A 23,190-nucleotide genomic window follows, 5' to 3' on the forward strand; every position below is an offset into this window, starting at 1 on the left:
TTTAAATAAGAAGGAAAATACAAAATTTTTTGGTGACTCCCGGATTTTGGTGTCGTCTAGGCTGGTTCATCTTGCATCACCCACGATCTTTTCCGATTAACGTTGTTATAAACTATCCACTTTTCGTCGCCAGTTATCAGTCGTTTCAGAAATCGATCAATTTCGTTGCGTTTCAGAAGCGAATCGCAGATGCTAATGCGTTGCGTCAAATGAATTTCCTTAAGCTGATGAGGGATCCATAAATCGAGTTTCTTGACATAGCCAAGCTGTTTTAATTTTTTTTTAATGCATGTATGCGATACATTGAGCTTCTCTGCAATCTCACGTGTTGTGCTATGACGATCTGAATCGATAATGGCCTTGATATGGGTTTCATCAACTTCAACTGGACGGTCAGATTGTTGCGCATTTTTCAGTGAAAAATCACTAGAATGAAATTTGGCAAACCAATTTTGACACTGTCTTTTTTTCAGGGCTTTATTCCCGTATACGGCACATAACTTCTTGCGTGCTTGCGATACGTTCTTGCCTTTTCGGAAATAAAACGATAAAATATGTCCGAAATACGCGTCTTGTTCTTCCATTTTTAAATTGGGATAAAAACGAAACTAACTAACTAATCGATACAATTTTTCAACTAAATTAAAGGCGGAAGTCCAAACAACAAGAAAATATAAGTTAGGTGCCTTGAACACGTTGACAAAACAAAAGAATGTGCAAAAGCCATCTATTGACAGAATCTGCAATCACATAGGTGCCAACCCAATACTTATCTTCATTACCCTATACTTAATAGTAGGTTAGTAATTTTGTTCCGTCCCGGAGAGCGTGTTTATAACATAATTTTATTCTAAGGCTTACACTTTTGCCAGACCTAACGGTCTATTTTATATTTTATACCGCGACTGCAATTTTGGAGGTTCGATGTGCCTCAACGTCGTTCTAGCGGATTAAGCGTACAAATGTAAAGCAAAATTAGGAATTTTACTAGCACCAGACGCGACAGATGGGACCCACTTGTGACAGACCCAACAAGCGACGGACGGACGACACTATAAATCACGTCATCGACCATCAGAAATCGGCTCCTTGACAGTTTCCTACTCCTTAGCCAAAAGTCCTTATGTCACACCCTCTGTCCAATTAAAACTCTTTACCTTTCCACCACCAACATCTATTTTACCCAATCAGAACTAAACTAGAGAAAACTCCGGACCGAACACGACGAGACAGGACATACAGCAAAATCGACGAGTCAGTTCGTCTTCGGCACCAATCCTTCAAACATCTAAATTGCTCATACAAACGCGTGTTCGAAACGGTACTCCGTTAACGTCCCAATATAACTATTCTACACTTTTCACTAAATAAACACTCTCTTTGACCACACACATTTTGGATCCTTATTATTTCAACTAGTCACGCAATATCAAATTGGCGCGTGATAAGCGTTCTTGGAAATCGAAGGGATTCGATACCGTAGGACGCTACAAATTTAGCTACGTTTCTCAAAAACTTGCTACGCGTAATTTATGGACTCGAAGTTATAGCAAAATTTCAATACTCTTTTGTAGAGTCACACAGTCTCTACTCGCTGCAGAGTACCTCGGAATACTCAGACTCACTGCAGTCTGTATTTTCGATTCGACTCTCAATAACGCGTAACTCTCGCAATCGCAACTCTCGGTCTCAACTCTCTCAAGGACTACCTCAACTCTCTAAAGACTATCTCAAAACCCTCCTCTATCTTCCAGAGCGGGTCCTTTCAAGCCCGTCTGGAAGGCAAGAGCCTCCCCCGAAGGAGGAGAAAGCTCCCTCCACGTAACGCTCTGGGGTGGAAGGGATTCCTCCTTCGGGTTAGGCTCTCCGAAGGGTCACCCACGCGGGGACCCTTCGCGAGAGGTGCCCACGGACGCGTTACCCCCGGTTTACAATGGCGAAAACCGGGGTTGAGCGAGGCTACCTCGCGTGGCCTGGCCCCAACTTCCCCAGACTCGTCTGGCCGCCAGACGCTGACGGGGCCTCTATACCTGGGGAAGACAGAAAATATCCTACACTTTCATATTCTGATGCAAAAAATGTAGCATTCTGTTTAAAATGACATAGGTGACGTTAAAATCTCCCAAATTTGTATTCTTTAGAAGTTATATTAGACTATACAGATTGATGTCTTTTAAAAATGAAATAACTCTTGTTCACAATAGTTATTCATTCATCAAATGTCCTTGTTTTATGACGAGTATTTAGAAGTATTGGTTTTATATTGATTATATATTGTTTTCACTTTCTTCGTTTTTTCTTTTTCATTCATTCGCACACTCTTTTCTCTCTCTTTCTTTCTCACACACACACACATACAGACATGCGTATTCCTTATATTTTTACATAAATATCAATTAATCAAAAATTCCGTATGTGTAACTGCACAGAATTTAATTTTAACATTTCAAAAGACCACTTTTTAGATCCCAAAAAGTGATATGGATTTTATACCAATTATGTACTGAATTTTACAATATTATATTTTAATATATTTCATATTTATGTAACATATAATGTGTTATATTTATTTTGTGTAAAATTAATTAATTAATTTAATTTGTAATATCTAAATACTTTTAAGAAAACATTCTTGTTTGGACTGTAATTTTTTAGGTGCTTTTTGAGGTTAAAAGGAAGATCTTAATATATTTTTCTATTAGATTTCATCGTGTTTGAATAATATAGTTAAAAACTATACATAATATACAATTTTTTAAGAATATTTAAAGAATATGGACAAATCCACCACTGATAGTAGGGGTAGTATGACGATCTATGGAATATCAATTATGAAATTGTGGCAAGTATATCATTAGACCAAAAATATTTTCTTTTGGCTGCAAACCCTGTTACCGTGGACGATAGTTCGCAAAAATTTTATTTTTGCAACAATTATACTAAAATTCTGAAGAGGTGAATTACTCTCTGAAATAAGTCTTGTACTTTTTTTTCAATGTTTCCTCTATCTTTCGTCGATTCCAAGATATTCACCGAGTTCAGAAAAAAATGAACACCCTGTATATTTCATTTCGAAGTATTAACCTTCAATTAGTAATCACTGTTTTCATGCCACTAGTGGTAACGTGACGTCGAATTGACTGCCCATCAATAATGGTGACTTGACGTCAAATTGACTACCTGTCAATAATGGTGACTTGACATCAAATTGATTCCCTATCAATATTGGTGACTTGAAGTCGAATTGACTCTGTGGGGATCCCCCTCACGGTGGTTTATATATTTATTTGCGATTTTTCTTTGTTCCTTCTTGTTATGGTAAAATTCAATAGTGAAGCAAACTCTACATTCCAGCGGTGTGGAGGCGATCCCTTCCCTCAATGTTCTGTCTTTTGTCACCAGTTTTTTGAAGACGACTTTTGACCTGCGAGGCCCTGAACAGGCCAGTTCTAACTTTTCTAACAATTTGCCCGTTAAATAAAGATCTACACAGTTTTTCCACAGTTTTTCACAGTTTTTCCAGTTTTTCACAGTTTTTCCACGGTTTTTCACTGACCACTATTCCTTGCGTAATAACCACTTTAACACTTCTGTGTGTTCGGGTGGAGCGCTTCTTCTTACGAAATTTACCCGTTAAATAAAGATCTACACAGTTTTTCCACAGTTTTTCCACAGTTTTTCACAGTTTTCCACAGTTTTTCACAGTTTTTCCACGGTTTTTCACTGATCACTATTCCTTGCGTAATAACCACTTTAACACTTCTGTGTGTTCGGGTGGAGCGCTTCTTTTTACGAAATTTACCCGTTAAATAAAGATCTACACAGTTTTTCCACAGTTTTTCACTGACCACTATTCCTTGCGTAATAACCACTTTAACACTTCTGTGTGTTCGGGTGGAAGCGCTTCTTCTTACGAACCGTGTTGTCTCTTGTGGTTGCATATGATGGACTGGTGTTCTATGGTGCTAGCCTGTTGGTATCCCGTGGTCGTCGTTGCTATCGATAGGGTAGCAAGTAGAAGGACGACAGGAAAAGGAAGGGATGCGTTTCGTCCCGGGCCTGCTAGTGGACTCATCAGTAAGTCTATCCTAGCAAGTCCTGCCTTAGACCGGGGATACTTAGGTGGCATAGGAACTTTTATTTAAGCACTTGCGCTACCAATAAGCTCACGGTTGCAGTGCCGTGCGCTACAGTATAACACGCGGTAAGGTGTCACATTTCTTTCCTCCGAATTTTCTTGATAGTTGTAGGAAGAATTCAGGCGAAGGTTCACGTCGTTTTAAAAACGTAAACTATTTTTTACAGTTTTAAATTATAATTTAATTACAAGGTATATTTATAAGAGTTTACAAGATGTCTTGACGACAGTTAGCGATGTGCGTTCTATCGTAGTGTCGTTCGTGTCGTTTTGATGTTTCTACTGTTCTGTCTCCTTGGTGTCGTGTATTTTATATGTTAGTCTGTTGCTGTCATTGGCTATCGAGGTGTCTAAGTGGTGGGTGTGTTTTTTCTCCTATTGGCGGCGTGTTCGTTGGAGGGATGTGCATGAAGTTCGGAACTGGTAGGTGGAAGTGGAAGTTTAAATAAATTGTTAATTTGTTTCTAGGTTTGGGAAATTCTAATTCTTTTATGGGGGTTGACTCGGGGGGTCAGTTTCGGAGGTCGAGGTGTCTTCGAATCGTGGGACGTTGGTCATAAAAGAGTAAACCATCGTCCCTTCGATTCGAGTCCCTTGTTCCTGGGGGTATGTATGGAAATAGGGATAAGGTAGAGGTCTGTCAAGGAAAGGCAAAGGTTTAATTAAATTTGACTAATGGTGCATTAGTTCATGAAGGTTGTTAGGATTGACTCTAATGGTATTTTTAAGAAATTTGGGGGTTCGCGAGCCGTGGGACGTTGGTCGTAAAGAGGTAACCGTTGTCTCATAGACTCGGGGCTTCTTTCTTCGGGGTGAATGTATCGAGTGGTATATGAGGTCTGGGTTTTTTTCCTGATGGAGGTAGAGGTTCGAAGGATGCTAGTCAAATGTCTATTTATTCATGGAGGATTCGCGTGTTTATTGAGGATTGTAACGGTCTGTGAATTGGGAATGAGTGTAGGGAAATAATAACATTTTATTAAATAATAATAGATTATTATTTAATAATAATCTGGTTGATAGCCGACGTGTAGCCCACGACATTTTTATTTTTGCGATAAATGTGTATCGACGTGGTGTACACGTCACTGGCGATTTTGGAACAGAAGCATCTCGACGTGCGTGGCACGTCTTTCTAGCGCAAGAGGTTAACCCTTTCGCTACGGCGGGCCTCGCCGCAGAGTGCCTCGCGTGGAACGGAGTGCCGTGCCAAAAATGGGAACATTAGATGGTCGAGTCACGACTGACTAAGATTATACATTTGGGTCCCAAAGGCCAATCACAAAACAATTACAAAAAAAAAAGAAAAAAAAAATCGCAACAATTGGTTGCAATTGCGAACACAGGAAGGCTATTCAAAAACTAGGTAACGATTTTGCCATCTTTTGCATGTCGCTGTGTGTTACCACGCGTCGCGAATGTAGAAATTGTGTCCTTCTTAGGAACGCTTGGCGTACTCTAGACGTCTTACGGTCGAGAGCTGTTAATTTTGTTTGATAGGTCAAATGTTAACTTATTTCGTCTTGACTCCTTTCTTCGGAGTCGCGATTCTAACTCTCTGAAGGATCGAGTATGACTGACTGAAGTTTGGATGTGAATGACTTGAAAGTTGAAATGTGACTGCTCGGAAGCTCGAATGTGACTCCTTGAGAGCTCGAATTTGACTGACTTGACTTTTTTGCTATCTGGTTCCACGCCTTGGCATGTCGAGGATGCGCGCTGATTGGTTATTTTGAGAAATGTTAATTTCCCAATCAGCGACATCCTAAGTGTCGTGATCACCCTTCCATGCGCCCTTGGCGCGCCTTCTTTCGGTAAGGGTGGGACAATACCTGAGCGGGCGTGAGGTCACGGGTTTTGCCCAAGGGTTACGGTGTTCCTCCAGGTCCGATGTGTCGGTAGCTTTTTACTTCGGGATGACCCTTCAGAATTACCGAGGTTTATAACACGTCTTTTGGCTATTGAACGTAGACGAAATTCAGATTCGAAAGAACATTTGTTTCAGTGCCCCTCAATATACCTAAAGTCCAACTCTAAAATAGTCATTTAGGGATGCCAAGGCGGGATATTCCATATGCACCGCGTAGCACTGTGAGTCACATCGTGCATTCGTCTCCAGAGGACCATCATGTGGATGTCGGATATACCCGGCGTTAGGAATGAAAGGGTTAAGGGAGGTCGAGGCTTCATCGAGGACGTCCGAAAAAGTCCTCGAACCTTCTTCAAGTAGGAATCCATCTATTGGCGAGGGTAAGAACTTGGTCATTACAGAATCCATATCGTTAGTAGTGACATGTCAATTTGACACACCCTTAGATGAAGAAATATTCTATTTGCACGAAATGTCATCACTGCCGATACGGAGTCAATTTGACGTCAAGTCACTACTAATGTAGCGATACGGAGTTAATCTGACGTACTTACGTACATCGCCACTAGTGTTAGAAATCAATTTCACATGCGTCACCACTCTAAGGTTAAAATCTTCGTACTTCGAACTTGTTACAAACTGGAAAAACAATTACGACATAGCTACAAACTCATCGCAACGATTCAATTGCTCGTTATTTCGATAAAAATTTACACGTTGTTTCGTTATTTTATTATAACGTAAATGAACGCGGACCGAAATAAGCGATGAAATCCTCTCTTTTAGATTTTTGACTTAGACCACTTTTATAATTATCGTTGCAATTTCTATCGTATAAATTATCTTATTATTTCGATATATTGTATAAGGGGTTTACTAAGTGAGGGCTGGTTCATAAGTCTAACTCTCGGTGGCCGATTCGATATTCTTCTCTTCGCTATGAGGTACGCACGCTCTCGTTTTTTCCGTAAACTGTCTCTCAATAACTCCTCTCAAAGCACTGTATAAGAACTGTCCCCGTACGCTTCTCGACCTACCTTTTTAACCGTTTGAGTCCCAGAGGGTTTTGAAGAAACACTGTCGAGTGTTCCCAAGCAGCGCAACCGCGCTGCTTCTAAGTGGGTGCGAGAGGACCCAAGCAGCGTGATAGCGCCTCTTCTATTTTATGTCGAAAAATTCCAAGCGGCGCGATAGCGCTTCGACTTCGACAGTTGGTGACGCACCGTCAGCTGTCGAGAACGCTCGAAATGTGCCGGGTTTTCTTGACACGAAATCTGAACAGCGCGATCGCGCTGCTTGGGACTCAAACGGTTAAGGATGGGCCTCCTTTGTTCATTGATCGCGGATCAAGCAGATCGCCGTTTCGACTTGGGACTCTGGTTATCACTGCTACGTGCTCCTCACTCACGCTGCCTTATCGGTAACCGGAGCTCGCCTAATCTTATATATTCTTACAATTGTACGTTTTACCCCGTGATGTTCATAAATCTTACACCCATTTTTCTCAAAATCAGGCGAATATCTAAATATCTATAGCTGAATTTTTAGATATAAATGCTTGGTGTAAATGTAGGATAATTGTGAGTTCTATTACGGTTTTTCAACGAGAGTAAACATTGTCAAGAGGCCTTCAGGGAGTCTCTCTTGACATTTTCCTCAGTCGTAGACTAGATTAAAAGGTGCGAAAGATAACTGGAGATGACAGTCCTCGAAAGCAGTAAAATATTGACATTCGCGTGATAGATTTCGAGATAGGTCGGGAGCTAATTTGCATGCTTATGGCACCTGTTACCTTTTTGTTTGGAATTAATTTTGACATTCAATAAAAGTGTAGCACGTTTTATGCAAGCTTTGCAGAAGAGATTTAGGTTGAGGATTGCAGAAAGTTGGATAGGATGAGTCAGTGTGCAGAAAGTATAGTGGAAGGAACGATAGATAAATCTGTTATAGAGTGGATAAGGCAAGTACCCTGCTAATGGAGAAAGTAACGAGTAGAGTAAAGTTAAAATAAAGTTGATATAGGAAAATTAGATATGGGCATACAGTGAGGAGCAAACCTGAATCTGTACTACGTTCATACTTGAACAGCGATAACTTCGCGAGCAGAAATCGTACAATAACATCTGTGGGCCCAATATAAATGACGAAGCTTGCACTTTCGCACCCCATAATTTAATTTCCACTTAGAAATTTTTCTAGTAGAGAAAAAGACAGTTTTTCATTTAGAAAATTGTAAAAATTCAAACGCTGGTAGTTTCCTTAAAAATTTGTTTCCAGGTACGAATTACCGCGAATGGAATCACTCGTGTCTTCAGAAATTTCGAGTTTTCAGAAATCTCAGAAGTTAATGCGCGAGTTTCCGTTGCCAAGTGATTTCACTTGGAATAAGCTAGAGTATTTCATCGAAATTCGATCCTGTTTGTTATAACTGCAGAAACCAAATAGCATTTTACTCGTGTGTTTATTCGTTGTAATTGCTGTGTGTAAATAGAACTGTATCCGGTGCATACTCTACCGTGTTAACTTTTTCAGTTACTATCATGGCGGTAGTGTACTCTTCAATGAAAATGTAATCACTTGAAAATGAAAAATCGCCCATTAACACGTTGAGTGCGGCGCCGATTTTGCTCTACTTTCTGCTCAGGCTGTAGCTAGTGAGCACTTGATGCCGAGCGCTCAAGTATACCGAAGGGTATGAGCAGAAGATTACTTTGTTTCACTTTGTCGTTTGGACTGCGAGAATGGTGCAGCCAATGCACAAATATACAAATTATAAACAGAAGATAATAAGGTGAGAAATGCCAGAAAGGCAAAAAGACGATCACCAGGAGACGATCAGTCAGGAAAAGCCACGGAAATGTAAAGATTTACTTTAGCAGAGGGAATTAAATTTTTACAATATATTAATTGTCATTGATAATTTAATCCTTGACAATGCCAGTCTTACGCACCGATGATGATCCAACGAAAAATTCGCTGTCAGTCCCTAGAATCCACACCGTCCAAACGAATAGTCTACTGTCAGTCTCTAGGGACTGACGTAGCACTCAACGTGTTAACTTTTATGGAGTTTCTTCACACTGAACACTTCGGTGGTTTAACATTTTGCACTCGATCATTTTTTGGCTAGAAAGAGTAGGAGTTCAAAGATTTTCCGGTACAAAGCTGACGGTATTATTTTGAGTAGTAAATAAGAAATTGTATAATAATTAACACATAGAATTATTTAATTTCGATACCTTGTACACTGTTACGTTATCTTAAATTTGACGTATTAATTAACATCGATCTTCGAAATTTTATCAAATGGCGACTGAAGGGTGCCTCTCGAGTGCAAAGAGTTAATTCCTGGTAATTTGGACCTCGAAAAAAATTTTTTAATGGAACTACCAGCGATCGAAGTTTTACAATTTTCCGAGTAAAAAATTGTCTTTGTTTTCCACTATAAAAACATCTAAATGGGAATTAACCCTTTCGGTACGGAGCAGTTGACCGCGGTAGTACGTTCGTGGAGCCGGACAAGTTTTCCGTAGGAGCGGCTGCGCTGTACGGCAGCGTCAGCCGCGAAAGCGCGACAGCCTAAACCAATCCTCGGCCGAAAGCCGATTTTGACTGAATCCTATTTCGCGGACCAGGCGGAAAGGGAAACAAAACAGGCTTAACGCTTAACGTTTTAAAATCATATTTAATTCTTCATAGTATATTAATTAAAGTAAATGGCATTGATATAAATAATTTGTTTCAATATCACAAAATTAAAATAAATAATAAAACTAATAGTATAACATAATAAATAACAAAACTAATAGTATAATATAATAAATGACAAAACTAACAGTATAACATAATAAATAACAAATTCAAATAATTCTTCGTCAAAAAATTCATTCAAATAAATTCTTCCAACACATGGATTAACATATATAATGGTATAATTCGAGCAGCCAGAATTTTAAACGGAGGACAGCAAAGTAATACGTACTATAGAGAGTAATCATATCCACATAACCTTCCATAACTGCCGATTTTAGGCGGTGCGGTGATAGTATCCGTGGACGCCGCCTATAGGCGACGGTAGGACTCACAGAGCGTTCCGTGGATGCCGCCTATAGGCGGCAGTAGTACCGAAAGGGTTAAATCTCGGGATGCGAATATACAGGCTTTGTTCTTTATATTGGTCCCATAAATGTTACTGTACGATTTTTGCTCACAAAGATATTATTAAAGATACTGTTCTAATATTAACATAGTATAGATGCAATTTTGCTCTTCCCTGTAAGTTTGATCGTAGAATTGAATAAAAGAAAGAGAATTATGTGCTGAAGAAAGCTAGATAATAATTGTCGATGTAGTATAGGATCATTGCAAAGTCTATTTCTTAGCCAAGGTAGCTGAGACAAATATTATTATTAGTATAATTTTCTAAAATATTATATTTATACGTTATTTTGTGAAAATTTTTATAAACAAATTTTTAATGTATTTTCTTCCAAACATTCAGTCAGACTGTTATTCTTTTTTCCAAAATATCTAAGAAATTTTCAAATATTAATGATAATAATAATAAATTTATAATTTTTTTCTATTATTATTTATTTAATGTTTCAACAGATTATAAAGTCATTTGTGACCACATTTACGATACATTAAGAGCATTACGATATAGAGTAGAATTGTTTATTAATATCTGTTTCGTGTATTACAGAATGTTTAAATAATGCAAAAATATATAGATAATGTAATATTCCTTTTAGACATCAAACCAAATTGAACTATAATAATAATTGTGAAATAGTGCGTTTCAGTTAATATCATATTATCTTTTAAAATTTTTAACGCTAAGTTTATAATCGAATAATGATAAAACAAAAATTTGTAGATATTTTATACGTTGGTTATTTTGAAACATAATATTTCATAATATAATTTCTCACCTAAATTCATTAGTTTAAAAACAATATATAGTTTTTCAAGTTCGTTAAAAAAATTAAATGTTTTGACTAGGACAATTATAATATAGTCAGTATTTATTTTTTATGGGATGTGAAAATTGGGATGTGTTACCCTATTTTCATATATGTGGAAAATTTCGCATTATTTTCAGTATTTAGGTGCATATATGTGAAAATAGTGTGACGACTAAACCTGCAATGAAAATAAAAATTTAATAGACTTAATATAAATATTACACGTTTATTATTATTAAATTTATTTAATTTTGACAGAGTGCATCACACAGGTGCATATTAATTCGAGCACACAGCTTAATTATTTTTAAGCAATGATGAATATTCTCGACAAAAACAGAGTAGATACATTTGTTGCAAGCTTGGAATAAATTGTAACAATCTGATACATTTTTCTAAGTTATTTTTTGAAAAATTTGTAGTTTTACTGCTTAACAATTCATTAATATTGTTACGAATCTCACTTGGAACTCCTCTTCTATAAGTTCGATCGCTGGATTGCTGAAAGTTTCCAAATATTTACGATATAGAACTAGATTAACCCTATTGTGGTATCGCAGGATGAGCGTGTTATCTAGAGTGCGTGCGAAAGGACGAATGACCGTGCTCTAGGATCGTGTGGACGGGATGTTTATGAATGTATCGGATGAAAGCGAAGAGTGGCTTTAAGAATGCGTTCAAGTGTTTGGGCTAAGTGACCCGCTGAGGGTAAGATTGCGAGGAGTGCGTCGGAAAGTGTGATTGGAAAGAGAGAATAGGTATGAAAGAGGATAGAATGGATGGTTTTAAATAGGGATGCAAGGGCGTGAGTGGCCAGAGAGTGTGGAGTCGGTCGTAGTACGTGTAGTATATGAGAGTTCAGAGAGAGAGAGTTGTGAAAAAAGGTGTTAGTTGTATTCGTGTTGCTAAGTGTAAACGTGTTGTTAGGTAATTGTGTCGTTGTAGTTATAAGAGTTTTGTTAATAGATAGATGATATTCGTAGTTTTTACCGTCACCGCGCGTTGTATGTTATATTTTATGATTAATAAATAGTTTTACATTATTCGTGTTAGTCCCCCTATCTCTACACTATTGTGAACGCTGACAACTCAATTAGCTGAACTTCGGCGGAAGGTGCCCCTTCTTATAGAGAACAGCCGCGATTGTTCTTTGCCTAAACATATTAGTCGGTCTTGGATTACTATTCCGGAATTCTTGAAGTCCCCGCCGAATATTCTGAAAGGTGCTGGATTATTGTTTTCCAAAAGTTGCAGTTCGCTCTTGTTACTAGGCCACGTGTATCGCGTCCTCAGGTCACTATCCGGCTCGAAGGACCAAAAAATATCGCGTTGCGAGTAAATTCTGTGAAATTCTGACAGATTGTAAGGCTGTCTCGCGATCTCGTTATGTTACCCGCCAAATTAATATCGGGCAACTGTTTCAGTTAGCACGAGCAAAAGGAAGATCGCGGCTGGAGTCGAACGATAGACTTGAAGTGGGTCGCAATAAGTATGTCGGTGCTCGTCGCGGCCGTCGGGACAATAATCACGGCGTCGTAGAAGGTTTCAAACTCCCCGTGGTCCTATGACTTAGGAGCTTTTAAAGCGGTCGAGTGTTCGCGAAAGGGGTAGAAAAACACCGCGAACCCGCGCGCGGGAAAAACTAAGTTTTCGCGGGAAAGGTTTACGCGGGAACCGCCCTCGCGCGGGAAAGTCGCGATGACCGCCCAGGGAGGTCGTAAATTAAGACGACCGTTGGTCTGCAACATCGCTGCCCGGTCCCAGGCTAATCCCCGGCATGACATTGACGATAGCCAATGCCATCCGCGGGACAATGCCTGTTGACCTGCAGCGACTGCTGGTATGTTGCGGGGACGTACCCGGTGCACCCTCGACCCTAATGTCCCTGCTCCTTTTGCATGGGCGTAGTGGCGGAATCTTAGCCGCCACAGACTCTTTGTACGACGATAGGAAACTGAACTCTTGGTGATCTCGATTGGTAGGCTCGAACTGTTCTCTTTAGCGATTCGTTGAGAACTGTCCTGCTTGGGGATTCGTTTTGAAGTGTGCTCCTCGATTTTCCTAAGATCGGTCTTAGGAAAAATCAGGAGCTCGCCAAATATTATTGGCTGATTGGACCAAGGGCGTTCTCTTGGTCCGCAAATAGGTCACCTTGAAGGAAGGGAAGGTTCTCCTAAACGAAGACGGTGGTGGAGGGAACCTTCTCCTCCAAGGTGAGGTACGTGGGGTCCACTCGTGCGCTGGTGACCCCCATCGACCATTTATGGCCCCTCGCTAGGGCCCGAGGCTCCCAACGTGTGCGGACTACGTGGAGTCCTCAGGCCTATTGTCAGCCAAGTCTTAAGATCCGTCGCCTAATTTCGTTAAATTAGGGTTTTCAAGGATTCTCGTGTTCCGTGACACGAGAAGTCATAACAAAAGTGAAAGCTTTCAAACATGCTGAAAGCATGGATAGAAAAATTCCGATGCCGAATCGTTTGTCACTAAAGACCTGGCTGTTGGAAGACCGTAATGGTGTCATCCTTATTCCACGACGGAACACCGTGTACAGGGTGGATATGAGAGACTCGTAACAATATTAAAAACAGAGTTTAGAATTTGATTAATTTGTGAAGAAGAAAGTATTTGGAATTGAAAATATATTTATATCAAATAATCAAGTATTATTGTAGGATCGTTTTTGAAAATAGACATAAAGTACAGAAAGACACGTTACAGTGTTTCGATAGCCAAATACTAAATACCGAACAGTACGTGCCTCGGGGTTTATTTGTTCATTTGTTTGCTAGTCGAATTTCTATGTTGCCTCGAGTCACCGGACACGAGATGTCGTTGAAAAGCCTATTTAGGCTATTAGGCTTCGGCACCTAGGATCTGGCTGCTAGGTGGGCCGTAGGACGTCGGGGCCAGGGCACGTGAGGTGGCCTCGCGCAACCTCGGCTTTCCCCGGCATAAACCGAAGGTGACAGGGCCGTGGTCACCACCCCTCGCGAGGGTGACCCTTCGGAGAGGCTAACTCGGAGGGAGGAGTCCCTTTCACCCTTGATATCGGAGGGAGTTTCTCCTCCTTTGGGGAGACGCTTGTCTTCTGAACGGGCTTTAACACTAGAACTACGAACCCAGACAAAATGACTGGTTCCAGAATTTTCCGTTTCGCAATTACCGAACACATACACCTGCTTTAAGAATAAAATTGGTATCAACTCGTATTAAGAAAGAACTGTAATTAATATATTCGCTCATATTCATCGTATCGCTGAAATTACTATAATCTGTGCACGTTATAGTTAGGTACCATTAACACGTTGAACGCCATGGGGGCCACCGGTGACCGGCGACGCGACCATTAGTAAAAATACATAATTAGAGTAAATATCGATACTGGTAAATTTTTAAATAGTACCATTGTTACTATAATGGTTCGGAGAAATTAATGCCACACAGAACATGCGAAAATAATTTTATTTATACAAAGAAAAGGTGAACCAAAGCAGTCGGCACAATATGTCGCCACTTTTTTAGTGCAATTCGTTGCTCTCATTCTTCCTAGCCGATTTGAATTATTTTCATAGCACGCTTTGCAAAATCGCCTTACCTTTCGCACACTTCCAGGTTTCTTTTTAAATTCGCGACGACGTTTTTTCTGTACGTAATTGCTCGATGAAATGCAATCTTCGTCATCGGAACATTTCACTAAATACATCGCTAACTTCATCCTAAAATCGGGAATTGAAATATTTTTTCGAGTTGCTTTTTAAACAATCGATAATGGCAAAAATGGTCTACAGCGCCGCGGGGGTCACCGGTGACCCCCACCACGAAAAATACATTAAACGCGATTATACAATTCACCTTATCTGTTGTAAATAATATTTCAACGTAATATGCATCGCACAATAGAAAATTCACCGTGGCGCCACGGGCAACCCCTGTAAAACTGGCGTAGGATACAACTTGTTAAAGATCGGTAGTTCAAGTGTTAAAAGGGCCCGTCCAGGAAGACAGAGAGTTAATTGATATTTAGTTAGTTGGACTCAGTTAGTTGATATTTAATCAGTTATGTAGATTTGGTTTTATTATTGTGAATGCAAGTGTGTGAGGTCGAGTAATGACACAAACGTAGATATGTATGTTTTTAGAAGTGCGAGTGGAAGATCTAGAATGCGTGGTGTTGTGCAGTTGCTATAGATCAAAGTCAATATGTTATAAGGAAGTTCAATTTATTATAAGAAGCGCGAGAGTGAACAATCAGGATATAAAACATGTGTAAATTATAATTTTATAATAAATATACGATTGTTATACAACAAACTCACAAGTTAGTCGTCAGAGAGTTGTCAAGTTAGCCGTCAGTTAGTTGATTATTAGTCGGTTGCCAAGTTAAGAGTTAATCAGTGCGTTAGTTAATCAGTTGTCAGTTGTAGTCACCTGTCGAAGGCTTATCAGAGGTTCGCTAGCAGTAATTTCATCTTTCGCACCTCATCTCACAACCTTTCACCTTTATCCTAGATAACGTTGAAATCTCGTTCGGGATTCTTACATTATTTTGGAGTCTCCTTTAGGATTTCTACGTTATTATTCTAAAACGTATCAAAATTGGGAGTATGTTTCTTGTTTTATCCAAATTGCAATTTAACACGTTGAATGCCATGGGGGTCACCGGTGACCGATACTCAACTTGGCGATGGTGCCACGGGGGCCACCGGTGACCAGTACGCCCAGATTTATAAAAATATATATAATTTAAACAAATGTCAATATTTAGAAATTTTTATTATTTCCATCGTTAATTCAGTGGTAACTCTCGTCGCAATTAACATGTCAAACATGGTTATAATATTTCGACATTATATGTATCGCATAATAGAAAATTCATCGTGACGCCACGGGCGTGGCATTCAACGTGTTAAATAACGAAAGCATACTTCTTTCTCGACGACTATATTCGTCATTAAACAAAAATTTGCTATCTTTTCACGAGTATACTCGACACCAACTTTAATCCACGATATACGTACATCATTTTGTGTCGCATAATAAATATTCTTCACCTAGTTACAAGAAAATTATTGCATTCGATTCTAACCTGGTCAGTTTTGAAAATCGAGTATCGATTTTAACCACGTATTAATACCTATCGCAAAAAGTCTATGAAAATAAGAAAATAAAATTAAAAAATCGAATAAACCCTATTCCATATTGTTTCATTTTATATCTCATAACAAATATTCTTCGTTTTGTCAAAGAACAATTATTTTGTTTCATTTTCATTATATCAGATGATATTTTCAACATCAAAAATCATTTTTAAACTGCGTATAAATACGTATTTAGGTATTGTAAAATGTCTATGAAAATATCAGAATAATGTTAATAAGCACGAATACAAATGCTTTTGTGGACCACTGTAGGTTGCGTGTAAAAGCTGTTCATCAGCAGATGGTACAGATAATGAAAATTCGATCAGCAATAAGGTGTTAATAGGTATTAGGTTCGTGTGTGTGAAATATTGTATTTGCAGAGTTTGAACTTGACAGGTCAATGCCAACCATTAAATTCCCTCCTCTCCCCGTTCGTTATCAACCACATTAAGGGTGAAGAAATTTTCTGTAATACACTAGTATCGAATGCTAATAAGATTTATGGTAGAAATATAAGAAGCTCGTTATCAACTGTAGCGAATAATTCGAATATTCCTGTAATTTTTCTCGTGACACTCGAAGTTTGCAAAAATTCCCTTGAATATTCTGGGAAAAGATAAATTTAAAATTTGAAAAAGATTGTGTAATATTAGCTTTACTTGGGAAAATTCAAAACTGTTGGCTTTTCATGAGAAAATGAGGGAAAGCTGGAAAATATCGACAATAATGGTTTGAGAATTGGGAGTAATCGATAAACGATCAAACGATTATAATCGTCAAGAAAAATAATATTCCACGTGAAAATAAACTACTAAATAAGCTACTTTAACATTTAACATTTCACGCAAGAAAAATAAAAGAAAATAAATAAATAAAGGGAACAAATAGATTTTTCGTAAATTAATTATCTGAACATCCTTGCTGTGACATGAAATAGTATTTCATACGACGATGAATTATTTTAATATTGTTCTTCGTGCAAGAAAAATAAAAAAAGTAAATGAAACGTACAAACAAATTTTTCGATCATTAATTATCTGAATTTCCTTGCTATGATATGAAAAAAGGAAAAGAATAGAAAATGCAAAGAAAATGGACAAATAGGTTCTTCGTAAATTAATTATGAAAATGGTTTGATAAATTATTCGAAAACCTCGATTGTATTCGTGAAGTACATATCTAATTTTGTTTTACAATTTCATTATACTTTTGGTATGCATGGTTATTCCGTTCAAGCATACTCAAATATATTGTTTTAACCTCTAAAAGACGAAGCAGCAAAAAATAATATACAGCCTTGAAAAAGCTAAAAGGAAAACAAAAAATAATTTAAAAAAATATTTTTTCTTTCGTAGTATCCATTTTGAAATCGTCGTACTACACCTTTCATATTATTGAAAACTAAACAGATATTTAAATGACCTCCTCAAGCTAATTCGTTCTGTATAATGACAACTGTTGTAAAAATAACAATAATTATAAACTATTGATAAATAATAAATAGAATTGAACGTGGAATAAATAACGAAATAATCCTATTCTAATAATAATATTCTAACATTAGGATACAAATGAAACGTAATTGTGTTATACGTTAATAAAAAGCCTTGAAACTTACTGCACGAAAGTTTTAAAAGTAAGAAAATAAAATTTCCCTCTATCTTTGATATTTCTTCGATCTTGCACGAATTTTTCCTCTTTTTTCTCTTTATTCTTTCTATTCGTTTTATCTGTTATATTCTTTTATTATTATTGTATTTACTTTCTTCCCTCCTTCACCCATTTTATAACCATTCGAAGATTTTTAAAAATTCCTGTACGGTTGATCCATAAATCTAAAATAATTCAAACAAATCGGAAGAAAATAAATCTGAAACGTTGGGAAGCTTGCAATCACTCAACATTTATACCTCGCTTCACCTGCAGCATTATCTTCAAAGTTTCCAGTCCAACGCGCGTCTTCCATTTGTTAAAAGTTTCGAAGGTTCTCAAAAGTGTTTGAATACCTTTCTGAGCAACCATATATCGACGAGTGTCACGGAAGGGCACATGTTTCATTTATCTTACTAAGATCATCGCTTTAAACTTTGCGGAGAACAATAGCTTCGATTTTGGACCCGAAACCTAGCATGTTTTCATTTATGGCGTCGAAGGATGGAAGGTTGCCTTTTTGCTGAGGAAACTATCAGCTTCCAGTAATCCATCGCGGAAGACTTTCTTTTTCTAGTAAAAAGTAGCACTTTTTCTCTTCCAGCTGCAAAAGATATCGCATTAAATTCATTAAATAAATTAAACAAGTTAAATAAATTAAACAAGTTAAATAAAATGTTCGATATTTTATTGTAAAAATTAGAGGGTAAATATTTACGACTGTCTTAGCATTTATACAGTACGCGACAAAATAATAGCACAGCCTGTAGTTTCCAGTGTTCCTTGAAATTAATGCACTGTACGCGTATGTTATGTTGTTAATATTATATTAACTAATATAATATATATAGCACTCTAGCTAGATAGCACTCTACGATTTTCAGTGTTTCTAGAGTAACTTCGAAACGACATATCTAGACAAAAATAAAATCGTTCGACTATAAATCCAATTTGATTTTACAGGGGAAGGTTAGTACTGCGAATATGAGAGTAATACTGCACGAGCAGAACATGATTATTTTCACTTATACTTCTTAAATATTGAACACATATTTAACCCATTTGCATCCAAACGCGGAATAATCCGCAAATCAGGACTGTCTCTTATCACCGAAGGCGGAATAATCCGCGAACCGTGACTTTCACATCAGTCGCTGAATATTCTTTGTATGACAGATCACGTTGGATCCTTCTTATGAGCATCTCACCTACATAAGTTCATTATATTCTTAACAAGTTTTACTTTTGTTTTATTTTATTTTATTTTTTATTTTATTTATAAAATAATTTTTCTTCTTTTTCTTTTTTATAGAAAAATGTAAAACGTAATATTTGCGATGTAATATTATGTATCAATTAAAAAGTACCATGTTAGATAAACTCCATGAAGAATTTCGAAGTCAGTTACTGCACATACGACCGATCGACTTCAGTGATACGGGCCAGTCGTAGGTTGAACGTCGCGGATGTTTGAACATGGTACGTCGAGTAGGACCATAATGCAAATGTTGTATTATGTTGTAATCCCAAGCAGCGCGAAAGCGCTGTTTAGATTTCATGTCGAGAAAACCCACATTTCAACAGCACATTTCGAACATTTTCGACAGCTGCGTGTGTCACCGACTGTCGAAGTCGAAGTGCTATCGCGCCACTTTGGGATTCATCTACATAAAATAAACGAAGCGCTATCGCGCCGCTTGGTACTTTTCGACACAAAATAGATGAAGCGCTATCGAGCCGCTTGGTATTGGTCGACGCAAAATGGAAGAAGCGCTTTCGCGCTGCTTGGGTCTTCTCGTACTCGTTTAGAGAAAGCTCGGTCACGCTGTTTGGGATTCTTCGACAGTGTTTTTTCAAAACCCTCTGGGACTCAAACGGTTAATACGCGTATGAAACATAAATATAGTTAAATAAAATTCGGAAATGAACATTCATCGGAAGAATTTGAGGTTAATGCTTTAGGGATAGGTCTACGCTTTTGCATCTATTTTATGCGTCTGTCTCACTTTGTATCGATTCTTTCGTTCGCTTTCTTTGTCATACGGTGCTATATGATCAGGTTAATAGGACGTGATCGTTTCTACCAATAAGGAAAACGCGTTTACTCTACTTCTGCAATGGTATTGGAATGTATGGGTTGGCGAGGGTTAGTGGGGATTCGGTCCTACGTTTTGCTCAGCGGACTTCTCATCTGCAACGCATAGTACTTAACTTTGGCTAAAGCGGATGGACCATCAATATACCAGTGTGCTTCGTAGATATTCAAAGTCGATTTTTTTTTGACAATGAAGCTTCAAATGAAAAAATTGTATTCTTTATTTTCGATTCGTTTCTGCATGTAGAATCACCCCCTTTTCGGATGTACTATCGCTGCTGGGACACCCTGTATATTTACGATGCATTAATAGTTTTACTCTTACCTTTAGTATAAAACCATCTTCTGGTTGTAATTTCAAATCCAAAGTAGATTGTCGAACAGTTGCTTCAAAATCCAAATCTCTTTTTCGAGGAACTTCCAAAACGGGAAACAAGTCACCTGAAGAGATCAGTACCTAAGATAAGTTTATTATACTACTATATAACTGCTCGGTCGAAATTCCTGTTCAATAGTGGGGATTCGGTCCTACGTTTCTCAGCGGACTTCTTGTGTCCAACGCATAGTACATATACGATTCTCTACATCGAACTGTAATTGTATGTATTTTATTCGTAAATCTTTGGACATTTTTATCTTTTTAATAAAGCCTTCTCGGACATAAGTTTATACGAAGTTCTTGTGGTAGTGATTGTCATAGAATGTGTGGTATGAGTGTGAAGAATGTTTGTGTGGAAGAATGTATGTGTGACGAGAATGACAGAGAGTCGTGAAAAAACAATCAGTAGGTGAATGACAGTCATTACATATAGACGTTGTGTCTGAGAGTCCTCGAGAGATTATATCGCAGTTAGAAGCGATTTTATTTTAGCAAATTTAGTTATAATTTATGTTATGCTGTTATTGTGTTAAATAAATCTTCTTATTAGTTTATCCATTTACTCACAATTCTTTTATCTATTTGACGTCAGTAACGCGTAATCTCAGTTCGATCCCAACCTTTTGGACACCTTGTATATATATGGAATAATTCGTAAAAATTTCAGTGCTATCAAGCATATAGTTATCGAGATTTCGTCTATGACAATTGAAAAAACGGGTTTATTAATTTTTTTGAAGTTTTAAGTAATAACATAAAAATTCTATTAATTACAAATAAAATTAAACGGGTAAAATCGGTATTTTAGGAAACTACTTGTTTACTACTATTTGCAACTAAATCAAATTATTTATTTACAACTGTGAGTATAATATTAGGAAGTGGAAGTTGAAACAGATTTTTAACCGTTTGAGTCTCAGAGGCTTTTGGAAGAACACGGTCGAAAAACCCCGAACAGCGCGATATCGAGTGCGAAGGAGTCCAAACGGCGCGATAGCGCTTGTTTAACCGTTTGAGTGCCAAGCGGCGCGATCGCGCTTCTTCTATTTTGTGTCCAAAAGTGCCAGCGCTCTGAGCTGCGAAGCTGACAATCAGCGTGCTCGGTTGGTGAACGCGGAATATGAGAAGCGCTATCGCGCCGCTCGGCATTTTTGGACACGGAGTATGATAAGCGCTATCGCGCCGCTTGGCAAATATCGATTGGGAAACAATAATGACCCGTGGCACTCAAACGGATAATTTTATGTCGGAAAATCCAAACAGCGCGATAGCGCTTGTTCGTGTTATGTGACGTACGTGCTTCAGCAAAGTTGAACGCGCCTCTTCAACCGAAGAGCGCGATCGCGCTGCTTGGGACTCAAACGGTTAACCCTTTGCACTCTGCGAATTTTTCGTTACAGGAAAATAGTAATTCGAAGACTTTCTGCCATAAGGTCGACGATATTTCTAAAACGGTAAATAAGAGATCATATGCAAATTAAGACGTAGAAATATTTTACTTCGATATTCCACGCATCGTTGGCTAATTGTAAATTTGATGTATTAATTAACATCCATCTTTAGAATCTGATTAACTGGCGACTGAGAGACGCCTCTCGAGTGCAAAGGGTTAATAATATAGCCGTATATTCGTAACGATTGATACCGATTTTATTATAATCCTATTGCACGTGGGTACTGAACACCGTATACCGAACACCATATATTAAGGCTTGCCAACATTCACAACATATAACACATAGCAACTTTCGAGTGTTGCCAACACGCGGCGACAATTCTCCAAGGCGCGAAGTATGAATTGTATATATTTCAACAACTAATATATTTCTCAAATTACAATATAAGAAAAATTGACCGATTCTATAAAAACAAGTCGAAGATGCTCAAGTATTTTCCTCCTTCCTTAAAAATTTAATAAAATCAATAAAATCGACTCAAATTTGATCAGTGCATTCATTTTCAAAAAATGAAATAAATAGAAATCGATATTTTTAAGGTTTCATGTAAGAATATCTCCTTAAAAACTTGTCGTTTCGTTATAAATGTAATTACTTGTTCGTAATTATCATAGTCGTTCTTACTCGTTTTAAATCGTATATAGGAATATTCCAGAATTTGAATCTGCGATAAGTATCGCAGATAAGTATCTTCGTCAACTGTTGGCGAACTAAAACTAGAATTTCTTGTTCGCGAAGCAAATGCAACGCGCTTCTCTTCTCGACAGTGTTCAAAATATGCTACGGTCGTGGCGAACTGTGAATCGTACTCGTTATCGTAATGAATATTTCACGAGGAAGCAATGAAACGTGCTCCTTCTCATAACAAACTGAAATATGGTGGTCTTCTAAAAGAAATGGGACAGACTACTTTTTGTAACGCGTGTCGATATCGTTTGTGGACGTTAGGAAGTGTGTCGAACGCATAAAGGAAGCGGAAAATCAACGTTAGATTATAGCAATTACAGTAGAACATCGATTAACCGAAGTAATTGAGAAATTAATTTTTAGTTATGTAGGATTTCTTGCTAGATTAATCCTATGCAGGCCGAGATATAAACATCTCCTTTTTAATAACAAAACAGGTTTATTTGATTAAAATATTACACCAAGTTCCTCTCAATTCCAACTCTCAAACACACGATCTTTTATTCACTGCGTCTCGACTATACACAATCTGTGTTCCGTCGTGGAACAAAGAAGACCCGTTACGGTCTTCCAATAGCCAGGTCTTAGGGTCAAACAATTCGGTATCGGAATTTCCCGCTCCATGCTTTCAGCATGTTTGACTGCTTTACCTTTTTTCTTTGACTTCTCGTGTCGTGGAACACGAGAATCCTGGAAATCCCTAATTTAACGAAATTAGGCGACGGCTCTTAAGACTTGGCTGACAATAGGCCTGAGGGCTCCACGTGGTCCGCACACGTTGGAAGCCTCAGGCCCTCGCTAGGGGT

At 38.1% G+C, this 23,190-nt stretch overlaps 1 protein-coding gene across 1 annotated transcript in view; it reads left to right on the forward strand.

The window, feature by feature from the left end:
- Positions 1-23,190, forward strand: part of LOC108549214 (uncharacterized) — a 97,626-nt gene that overhangs the window by 56,562 nt on the left and 17,874 nt on the right. The window lies entirely within an intron of this gene.

Source organism: Eufriesea mexicana, unplaced genomic scaffold (genome assembly GCF_001483705.2).
Source record: "Eufriesea mexicana isolate 0111107269 unplaced genomic scaffold, ASM148370v2 scaffold1824, whole genome shotgun sequence".
NCBI classification, from domain to species: domain Eukaryota; kingdom Metazoa; phylum Arthropoda; class Insecta; order Hymenoptera; family Apidae; genus Eufriesea; species Eufriesea mexicana.